General features: G+C 46.1%; 1 long non-coding RNA gene across 1 annotated transcript; it reads right to left on the bottom strand.

Annotated features, from left to right (window-relative positions):
• Window positions 1–684: 684 nt before the first annotated feature.
• LOC134486823 (uncharacterized) lies at window positions 685–5,208 on the bottom strand. The gene is made up of 2 exons (XR_010066230.1): window positions 2,177–5,208; window positions 685–1,091 (listed from the first exon to the last, which is right to left on the bottom strand). It is a non-coding gene; the product is annotated as an uncharacterized LOC134486823 (long non-coding RNA).
• Window positions 5,209–9,432: the final 4,224 nt, after the last annotated feature.

The raw sequence follows: 9,432 nt of genomic DNA, 5'->3' as shown, positions 1-9,432 counted from the left end.
AAAAAAAGAAACAAAGTTAAGTTTTACCTACGTTCCAGTGAGTTAGAGCCCCACAATGGCAGGGGCAGCAGATGGTGGGGACAAAAAGCTGGCTGGACACATCTTGCTGACACCCAGGAAACAGAAAAGGAGAATGGAAATGAGCAAGGCTATAAACGCTCCAAGCCAGCCCCCAGTGACTGCCTCCAGCCAGGATCCTTACCCTAAAGGTTCCATAACCTCTCCCAAACAGCACCTCTGCCGGGAGCCAGATGTTCAAATACAGGAGCCTGTGGGGGACATTTCTCATTCAGACTGCCCTGGGGATCTAGCAAAAGAGTTTAGTTCATGTGTAAACCCAAGTCCTACGCAGCTAGGCAGCGGATGACTGTGCACCATCTGGGTTTTGCTGTATACCAAACCCCTTTACTCTAGTTTGGGAGATGGCTCAATTAGTAAATTTCTTGCCTTGTAAGCATGGAGGCTTAAACGCAATCCCCAGGGCTCACATTTGAAAAGTCAGGTGTGTGGCTGCACGTTTGTAATCTCAGTGTTGGGGAGGCAGAGACCTGTGGACCGCCAGGGCTCAAAGGCCAGCCACCCTAGCCTAGCCATGATCTCTGGCCAATGAAATTGAAAGATCCCACGCAGAGAGACCCTTACTCAAGTCTTGGGAAATCGCGGACCCCAGACACAGAGAGACCATTTTGGATGTAATAAGCAAAGGCGAGGTTTATTACGGAGACCTATTACAGAGATCTCCGGGCCGACACATATCCCGCGCAGGAGACAGAGGTGTCGGCCCCGAGAGGCTGGGAAAAAGAGTATTTAAAGGCAGAGGCTGTGAGCACCAGGGGATGGGGGATGTCAAAGGGGAATGCACCACAAGTTACAGGATTGTTTTATGGCTCCAGGAGATAAGGGGACGCCAGAAGGTTTTATGGCCCCCTGGTTCCTGGAACAGAGCTACTAAATCAGGAGAAGGGTAGGGTCTTCAGGTCCTCATTATTTTTAAACGTTTGTCAAAACTGATGGAGCATTTGTATTTGAAACACCTCTGGTTAGGCTTGGGCTGTCCGGTTTCCTGGAATGCTCTCTGTAGGACACAATGGCTGAAAAGCACAAGTAGGGGCTTATCAGGGTCTGGAGGACATCTGGTTAAAGTATGACTCTGAGTAAGCTGGGGGGATGTCTTTGGATGGTTTATGGCTCAGTCCTCGATAGCCTGAGCTGGTTCTTGCATTCCTTTTCTTTATCTTTATGGCCTGCTATTCCTGGCGGCAGGGCTTAGCCCTGAGTTTGTGGCTTTTGGGGCTAACTCTTTTAATTTTATATTTTTAAACCTAGAATTCGTATAATTTTCTTTTCATTCCCGTCTTCTCCTACTAAATAATTCTAATCTTAGAATTTTGATATCAAGTCTCGTATTTGGTCTCACCAGTTGTCCTAACTGACTGGTACTGTTGTCTCACAACATCAACCGCACAGCACCCACTCGATTTTTAACAAAAGTAATTAACCTGTTTGTCACGCAGGAGCCAAAAACTAAAACCAAGAAAATTATTAATAATGGCCCACCTGTAGCAGAGAGTAGGGTAGTCATCCAGGGAGATCTATTAAACTAGCTCTCGAACTATCTCTGATGTGTTTTTCTGTCTGTCTTTTGTCTAACCTTTTTTTAAGTTTATTTATGGAGTCTTTAATTACTCCTGAATGGTCTGTATAGAAGCAACATTTTTCTTTTAGTATAGCACACAGACTCCTTCTTTAAGGAATATCAGGTCTAATCTTTTTCTATTTTGAAGGACTACCTCTGAGAGGGAGGTTAGGTATTCTTGGAGGTCAGCTAAAAAGTCTTTTACTCTTTTTATATCTGAGTCAATGGCAGTTCTGAATTCTCTATAAGCCTTGTATTGTAGGGCAACAGCAGATGTCCTTGTGCTGCCCTTGTAGCACCTAGATAGCCCTAGCCCTAAGTAATTCTCAACTCCTTTTTTTTTGTCTCTTACTAAGTCTTTAGCATCAGGATTCCAATCTGGACACTATCTGAACCTATACACCAAGGTCATGACTGTCTTTCAGAACTTCTAAACTTATATAGGTTGTGATCCCTGAGGCACAGTCCCAAGAAGTGTTAGGAGTACTAACATATGTAATGTTACATCATTTGTAATAGAAATCAAGCCTATCCCCACACCTATCTCGATGGAACCCAGGACAAACATGACTGAATTTCTCTCTAGGTCCCAGCTCTCAGCCCTAACAGCTAGTACACGGCTGGTGAGGGCTGAGAACTGACGGCTGTCAGGGTGGTCAGCAGCACCAGGTATGGTCCTTTCCAGCGAGGATCGAGTGTCTGGGCTCAGTGTAGCTGCTTCCGACCTGGAACTGATGGGATGTCTCAGGGGTCTCCGGGGCATAGGCTGCTGTCAGCTGTGAGCAGATTTCTTTCTGTATCACCTGTAGGTCTTTTAGCCTGGCACACAAATCATTATTACTATGACATGTTGGTTCAGTAACATCATCTAATACAGTCAGGGGAGCTGAGGCCCCATATAAGATCTCAAAGGGGGTAAGGCTGAATCTGGAAGGGGTATTTCTTGCTCTGAAGAGAGCAAGAGGGAAGGAGTGTCACCCAGTCTGTGCCAGTCTCCATGGTCAATTTGTTTAGGGTCTCTTTTAGAGTTCTGTTTATTTACTCTACCTGTCTTGAACTTTGAGGTCTGTAAATATAATGTAATTTCCAATCGACCTCTAAATATTTGGCCACACCCTGGCTTACCTTGGCAACGAAAGTAGGACCGTTGTCTGACCAGATTACCTTGGGCATTCCAGACCTGGGGAAGATTTCTTTCAGTATCTTCTTGATGATTGTAGAGGCCGTCTCTCGTTTGGTGAGGAAAGCTTCTATCTATTCCTGAAAAAGTATCTACAAGCACTAGGAGATACTTGTGATTATATTTTTTTGGTTTTATCTCAGTGAAGTTCACTTCGACTTTTCACTAAACTCTCTAGGTCTCTTTGTCCTGTTTGTTTGTTAAGCATTTATTTATTGACATATCTTATACTTTTTACTGTCTCTCTTGGCTAAAATCTTAAAGTCTATTATATATATTTTAACTATTTGGACAAACTTCTTATCTCTTAAATGAGTCCATTTCTTAATTTGGCAAAGTGAGTCTTTTGTTTGTTCTTTGGGGAGTATAGCTTCCCCTCAAGTGTGCCATTGTCCTTTATCTTTTAAGCAATTTGGGCCTTTTCTAAGTGAGGCCATCCCTTAGTCTAATCCTAGTTCTCAGTGGCTGTCTCTTGTAGGCCTGTAACCAGGATAGGCTCCTGTATAGCCATTTCCCGAGCCACTTTATCTGTTTTGTCACTGCCCCATGTCACTGAATCTCTTCCCTCCTGTTTTCCTGGGCAATGAATAGTACTCACAGTTGTTGGCTTCATCCGGGCATCCAAGAGATGGCAAAGGCATCTGTGGCGCTGATGTGCTGGGGGGGGTAGAGGTTTAGCCATTCTAGATGACATTGTGTTGTCCACCATGGCAGCACCCACTTGTCTCTGACCTTCATTCATGAAGAGAACTGTTCCCATCTGTGGACAAGGTCCTCGGCTTTCAGCAGGGGTCAATCAGCCAGTCGCAGAGGTCTTTCCTCCACCCATGTGCTTCTGTCAGTGTTTGACACTCGTGCTGTGGTGGCTCCAGGTCCGGATTGGGCAGCAAGGTGACCAGATTGTCCCCAACCGGTGGAGAATCTAGTCCATGGCAGCTGACCAGTGGTCCCATCTTTGGACACTCTATCAGCCACTCTATCACAGTTTAAGTCTTGGATTGGGTGATAATTGTCAGTGCCCGGCTGGCAGGAGTGATGTGTTCCAAGCAGAAAAGCACTAAGCCATTCAACTCCCAGCATCAGTTACTGGTGTACTGAGACAGGTCTTAAGCTCCACATACACAGTCTATAGATATGTATACACATGGCCTCATCCAGCCATTTCAGCCCACGCAAGCCAATTTGGAGAGCAATTTTCTCATGAGCAAGGGATGGGGGCAGTCAGGGATGACTATGAACTAGTGGGTTACCCGGCCCATGCCAAGGTCCACTGTTCTTCGGGCAGTCCATAAGTATTGTTCGTTGTCAGTAGCTCCTTGCACTCAAGGTCTTTGGATATTGGCCCACAGGGGGGCATAGGAGCACAGAGCATTGGGTCCCTGTATCCACAAAACAACTGGGCGGGCTTCCCTTCTATCTCTGTGTATAGCCAGCACCAAGAGGCTCTCCAGTGTCCCCTCTTGTTCTTTCTGGGGCAGTCCCTGACCCAATATCCTTTTTCTTCGTATTAGGCACACTGATCTTTAGTCAGGAATTCTCTTCTGTTGCCAGGTACTATCTTCCTAGGTTCCCTAACTACTGTGGCCAGTATATGTTCCTCTCTCGTCTTTTATCTCTCTTTATCTCTCTAACTTCCTCTTCTTTTTGTCTCTTTTTTTTTTAGCTTTCTGTTCTTTTTACCTCTTTCTCTGTAACTTGTACTAACTCTCAGCAACTTAACTTAACCCTTTAAATTTTTGTAACTTTTTCTTCATATCCTTTCTTTATCTTAGCCAGATTGGTGGGGCATTTTTTAGCCCCTCAGAGACCCACCCTTGGAGCCTGGCGGCAGACCTGGCACTCCCTACCTTTAGGCGTCTGAAAAGAGCAGGCAGAAGTGAGGGCCTTCCATCCATCTCTGGAACACTTTTTCTGGCCTCTAGTAGGATTTTGTCTTTCCTCGGTGGTAAAGAAGACCTGTAACAGTTACTAACAAGCATCTCAAATGGGATGGTGAGAAAACAAGAGAATCTTGAGAATAGAGGTCCACTGAAGAGGGCAAATAGCATTTAGTCACACAGCTAAGCCAGGAGGCTTTCTTGGGACAAAAAGACCTTGTGTCTGTGAAACAGAAAAGTGAGCAGAGGGGCAGTCTATCTGTTACCGGTTGTCTCTCTGGACTTAGATTTTCCCTTAAGGAGTACCTTCCTTTAGTGCCAGCTCAGTGGCTTTATCACTCAAGAGACCCATCCTCTAAATGGCACTAGGCTTTCAGTAACAACTAATAATAAAAGGATGGAGAGACGATAGAACCTGAGTGTTAGATACTAAGCAGCTGACAAAAGAATTGTAACCAGTTCACCTGGGGCTTCTTGTCTCTTATATCTAATAAAGAGATTGTTAATACTATAGTACCAACCTTTAATAAAAAAACTATAGCTCTCTCCATGTCTCTGAATATCAGGACTGTAGTAGTAGTCCTTTACCAAACTGTCTCAGTGGGCTAAGGGCCCATGGAAACGAAAACATTAATCCTGACCTCGGCCACAGCCAAAGCCTGAATTCTAAATTCAAACTGGCAAAACAAAACAAAGTTCTTTACAGTTTGTTGTAGATTCTTTGAAACTATTTTAGGGGCTTCTCTGCCCCCCAACCTGGGACATTTCTACCACAGGGGCAGGAACTGGCTGCTGTGGGGATAGGATCAAAGGCATTCTCCATGCTAATGATGACCAGTGAGAAAAGTAATTTAATGCTGGAGACTGACTCCTCTCTTGGAATAGGGCCAGCAGATAAGGCAGGCTCCCTAAAGAACTTTTCTTAATGAGCACTCTCTTTCTGTGAGCAAGAGTTGAAGGTCTGGCCACTAAAAGCAGAAATTCTTTTCTTGTTCTTGTTTTCTTTAGAGTCCTCTCCCACCTCACTCTCAGCCTTTTTAGATTATTCTTCATGTAGCATTTTTAACACAGCCTGTCCCTTTTTTATAGCCTGTTGACAGCATTTCTGATCTTTTAGCCATACCGGCTGAAACTCCGCCTTTAAGATTCCTTGTTCCCAGGCAAAATTTAAATCTTCCCCAGCTTATCACAGCTGTCTACCGGGAGATTCCCAGAGATAGCGAACCAAGGTGTAGCAATTCACTAAGAAATCTCTCTATAGTTTTTTTTTTTACCTTAAGCCTTTTCCTTTTAAACAGCTCCTGAAGAGCCAGAAAAATTGGGTGAGACTTGAGAAGTCCCCATGCTCGCTGTAGCAGCTCCGCAGCTAATTTCGCTCCCCCCTACTGTGTGTTGCTAGCACAAGCACAGATAAAACACTATGTTTTAAAAAATTAACGTTGGCTATCAACCAACACACCGCCACTAGAGCGGGGTCCATAAAATTAAGTTTCTTACTCACTATACTTGTTTCATACCGGAGGCCTAATCTGGGGAACTTTTTTATTTATGAGCGGTTTCTTCCTCAAGGCTTTTGTTAATGTCTGTTTACACAACTGTTAACAGCAGCTAGGCTGATCAAGGGGAGTAAAGGGTGGCGCCTCTCTCCTTGGGAGGAGGCTCAAGAGAGAAAGACAAAACTCCCTGGCAGAAAACAATTTTTCTCAAGCAAATTATTTTTAACTCTTAACTTAAGCACCAAGAGGACCAAGTAAAACTCTTTGACGAACAAAGCAAACAGTTTCATGATTTCAAACACAGTTATCAGTCCAAGATTTTAAACACAGTCGTCAGTCTAAATTCAAACACAGTCGTCAGTCCAAAATTCAAAAACGAAACAAAAGCCAAAAAGACACTCGACAATACCACAGAAAACAAGCCAGACAAACAATATCAAGACAAAGCATCTTATAACCAACTTTCACAGATGCCTGGTACCTTCAGTACGTGGCCCAAACTGCAGCTTAACCTTAGCTGCTTTTGGGATGAGATGGACCATCTGATTCCACCTCCCAACAGGATTCCAGAGTGTCCTCTTGTCCTAACGACTAAGCACACTTGTCCGTGCCTATATTTAAATAGGCAGCCGAACTCGACCTCTGACGGAGTGGGATTCCTCGTCCACTCCCGCCTAGGTAAAAGGAGCATTCCATCTCCTTTGTTCCAGAAAACCAGAGTCAGGTCCTCCTGACTGTCCATAGCCGGGCTCTCCCGACTGTTCTCCGCCCGTGGAACGTCTTCCAGGGGCTGCAGCCTCGCGGGCCCGGGGCGTCCCCCCTTCCGCAGCCAGGGGGTCCTCACGGACCACAAAGGCAGCTGCACTGAGTGGGGATACACATCCACTCTCCTACAGGGCAGGAATACACATCCACCCTCTTACCACAGGGCAGGAATACACATCCACCCTCTCAGCACAAGGCAGGAACACACATCTGCCCTCTTACCACAGGGCAGGAATACCCATCTGCCCTCTTAACACTGACCAGTACTAAGACACACATATATACACACACGGCGGAACCAAAACAGAGACAGACACAGACTGACAATTGCGGCGCCGCTCACACAGAAACACTCAGACAAACATCCAACTCACCTCCAAGGGGTCTTCGGAGTCTGGGGTAGTCGCGCAGATCCCGGACGAGCCCCCATAAATATGAAAGATCCCACGCAGAGAGACCCTTACTCAAGTCTTGGGAAATCGCGGACCCCAGACACAGAGAGACCATTTTGGATGTAATAAGCAAAGGCGAGGTTTATTACGGAGACCTATTACAGAGATCTCCGGGCCGACACATATCCCGCGCAGGAGACAGAGGTGTCGGCCCCGAGAGGCTGGGAAAAAGAGTATTTAAAGGCAGAGGCTGTGAGCACCAGGGGATGGGGGATGTCAAAGGGGAATGCACCACAAGTTACAGGATTGTTTTATGGCTCCAGGAGATAAGGGGACGCCAGAAGGTTTTATGGCCCCCTGGTTCCTGGAACAGAGCTACTAAATCAGGAGAAGGGTAGGGTCTTCAGGTCCTCATTATTTTTAAACGTTTGTCAAAACTGATGGAGCATTTGTATTTGAAACACCTCTGGTTAGGCTTGGGCTGTCCGGTTTCCTGGAATGCTCTCTGTAGGACACAATGGCTGAAAAGCACAAGTAGGGGCTTATCAGGGTCTGGAGGACATCTGGTTAAAGTATGACTCTGAGTAAGCTGGGGGGATGTCTTTGGATGGTTTATGGCTCAGTCCTCGATAGCCTGAGCTGGTTCTTGCATTCCTTTTCTTTATCTTTATGGCCTGCTATTCCTGGCGGCAGGGCTTAGCCCTGAGTTTGTGGCTTTTGGGGCTAACTCTTTTAATTTTATATTTTTAAACCTAGAATTCGTATAATTTTCTTTTCAAAATAAAAAATTGTCTCAAGTGGACAGGCCAGAGAGATATCTCAGCAGGCCAAAGTGCTTGTCACCAAGCCAGATAGACAGACAGACAGACAGACAGACAGACAGATAAAGGAGTTCAATCCCCAGGACCCAGACTGTGGAAGGAGAGAACTGACATTCACAAGTCCTCTAAGCACTGTATGTGTGCTATGGCAATGAAACACACACACACACACACACACACACACACACACACACACACGTAAATAAATGTAATAAGAAATAAAACCAAAGTGAACCTTATTCCCGAGGAATGACTCCCGAGATTGTTCTTAGCCCTCCACATGCACACATGGGCACACACATGTGTACACATGCATCATACATTCATACATATATACAAAGTACGAATAATTCTTTTTCACGGTCGGGTGGTTGGTTGAGAGGTTCTTGTCTGGCCTCTGACCTCTATGGCCATCTGGGGATTCAACTGGGGATGTACACCTCACCGCGCATGCCTAACATCAAGTAGGCTGGTTGGTCCTGAATGGCTACAGCTGGGATGGCCTCTCATCCTCTAGGAAGCTAGCCCAGGCTTGCTTGTGCAGAGTACTCGAGGTTCCACAGAGCAGCACGTCCGCTCAGCCACGAACGTTCTTCACACCTCTGCCACCTCATGCTGACCAAATCCAGTGTGGGAGGCGGAGCTGGTAAGGAAAGGTGTGGAGGTTTGGAGGAGGTTGGAGTGCTGTGCTGTCAGTCTGGAGGGAGCTGGTTTTGCTTCTCATTCTTAAACTCACTGCCTGAGGCTGGTTACCTAAACGTTGAAAATGGAACCGGAGTCCATGGTTTCTGAAGTTACAGTTTGGACCCTGAACTTCCATACTCATATGTGTTCAGCTCTGTCTTTGAAAAAAAATAAATAACCCAATAGCTACAAAAACCACTTCGGGGAGGCTGAACGTGGCTGAGAATGCGTGATCACCACCTTTTTTGACCTTTTTCTGAACAAGTGCAGAGAATCATAACTCAGGGCTGCTGGGGCTGCAGGCGGCTTGTCTGCCCTCTCCTCAGATAAAGTTCAGCAACTCCCGATTGCCCATCACAGCTGCTCAGGGCTCGGCAAGCCGCCATTTCCCCCCTTGCTCAGCACTTGTGAGGTGATTTAATGGCAAAGCCCTTAGCATGAATTAAACATCGCCCCAGGCTAGCACCTGGAAAGACCACCTGGGGAGAAGGGAGTGCGTTTCATTAAGAAAGCTTTGTTCGAAGGGCTGGGGTGCCAGAGCTAGGGCCCTTGTCTAGCCCAGGGTTGGAACCCAGCCCTGA

Source organism: Rattus norvegicus, chromosome 4 (genome assembly GCF_036323735.1).
Source record: "Rattus norvegicus strain BN/NHsdMcwi chromosome 4, GRCr8, whole genome shotgun sequence".
Taxonomy (NCBI): Eukaryota; Metazoa; Chordata; class Mammalia; order Rodentia; family Muridae; genus Rattus; species Rattus norvegicus.
This window is presented reverse-complemented; position numbering and strand designations above follow the sequence as displayed.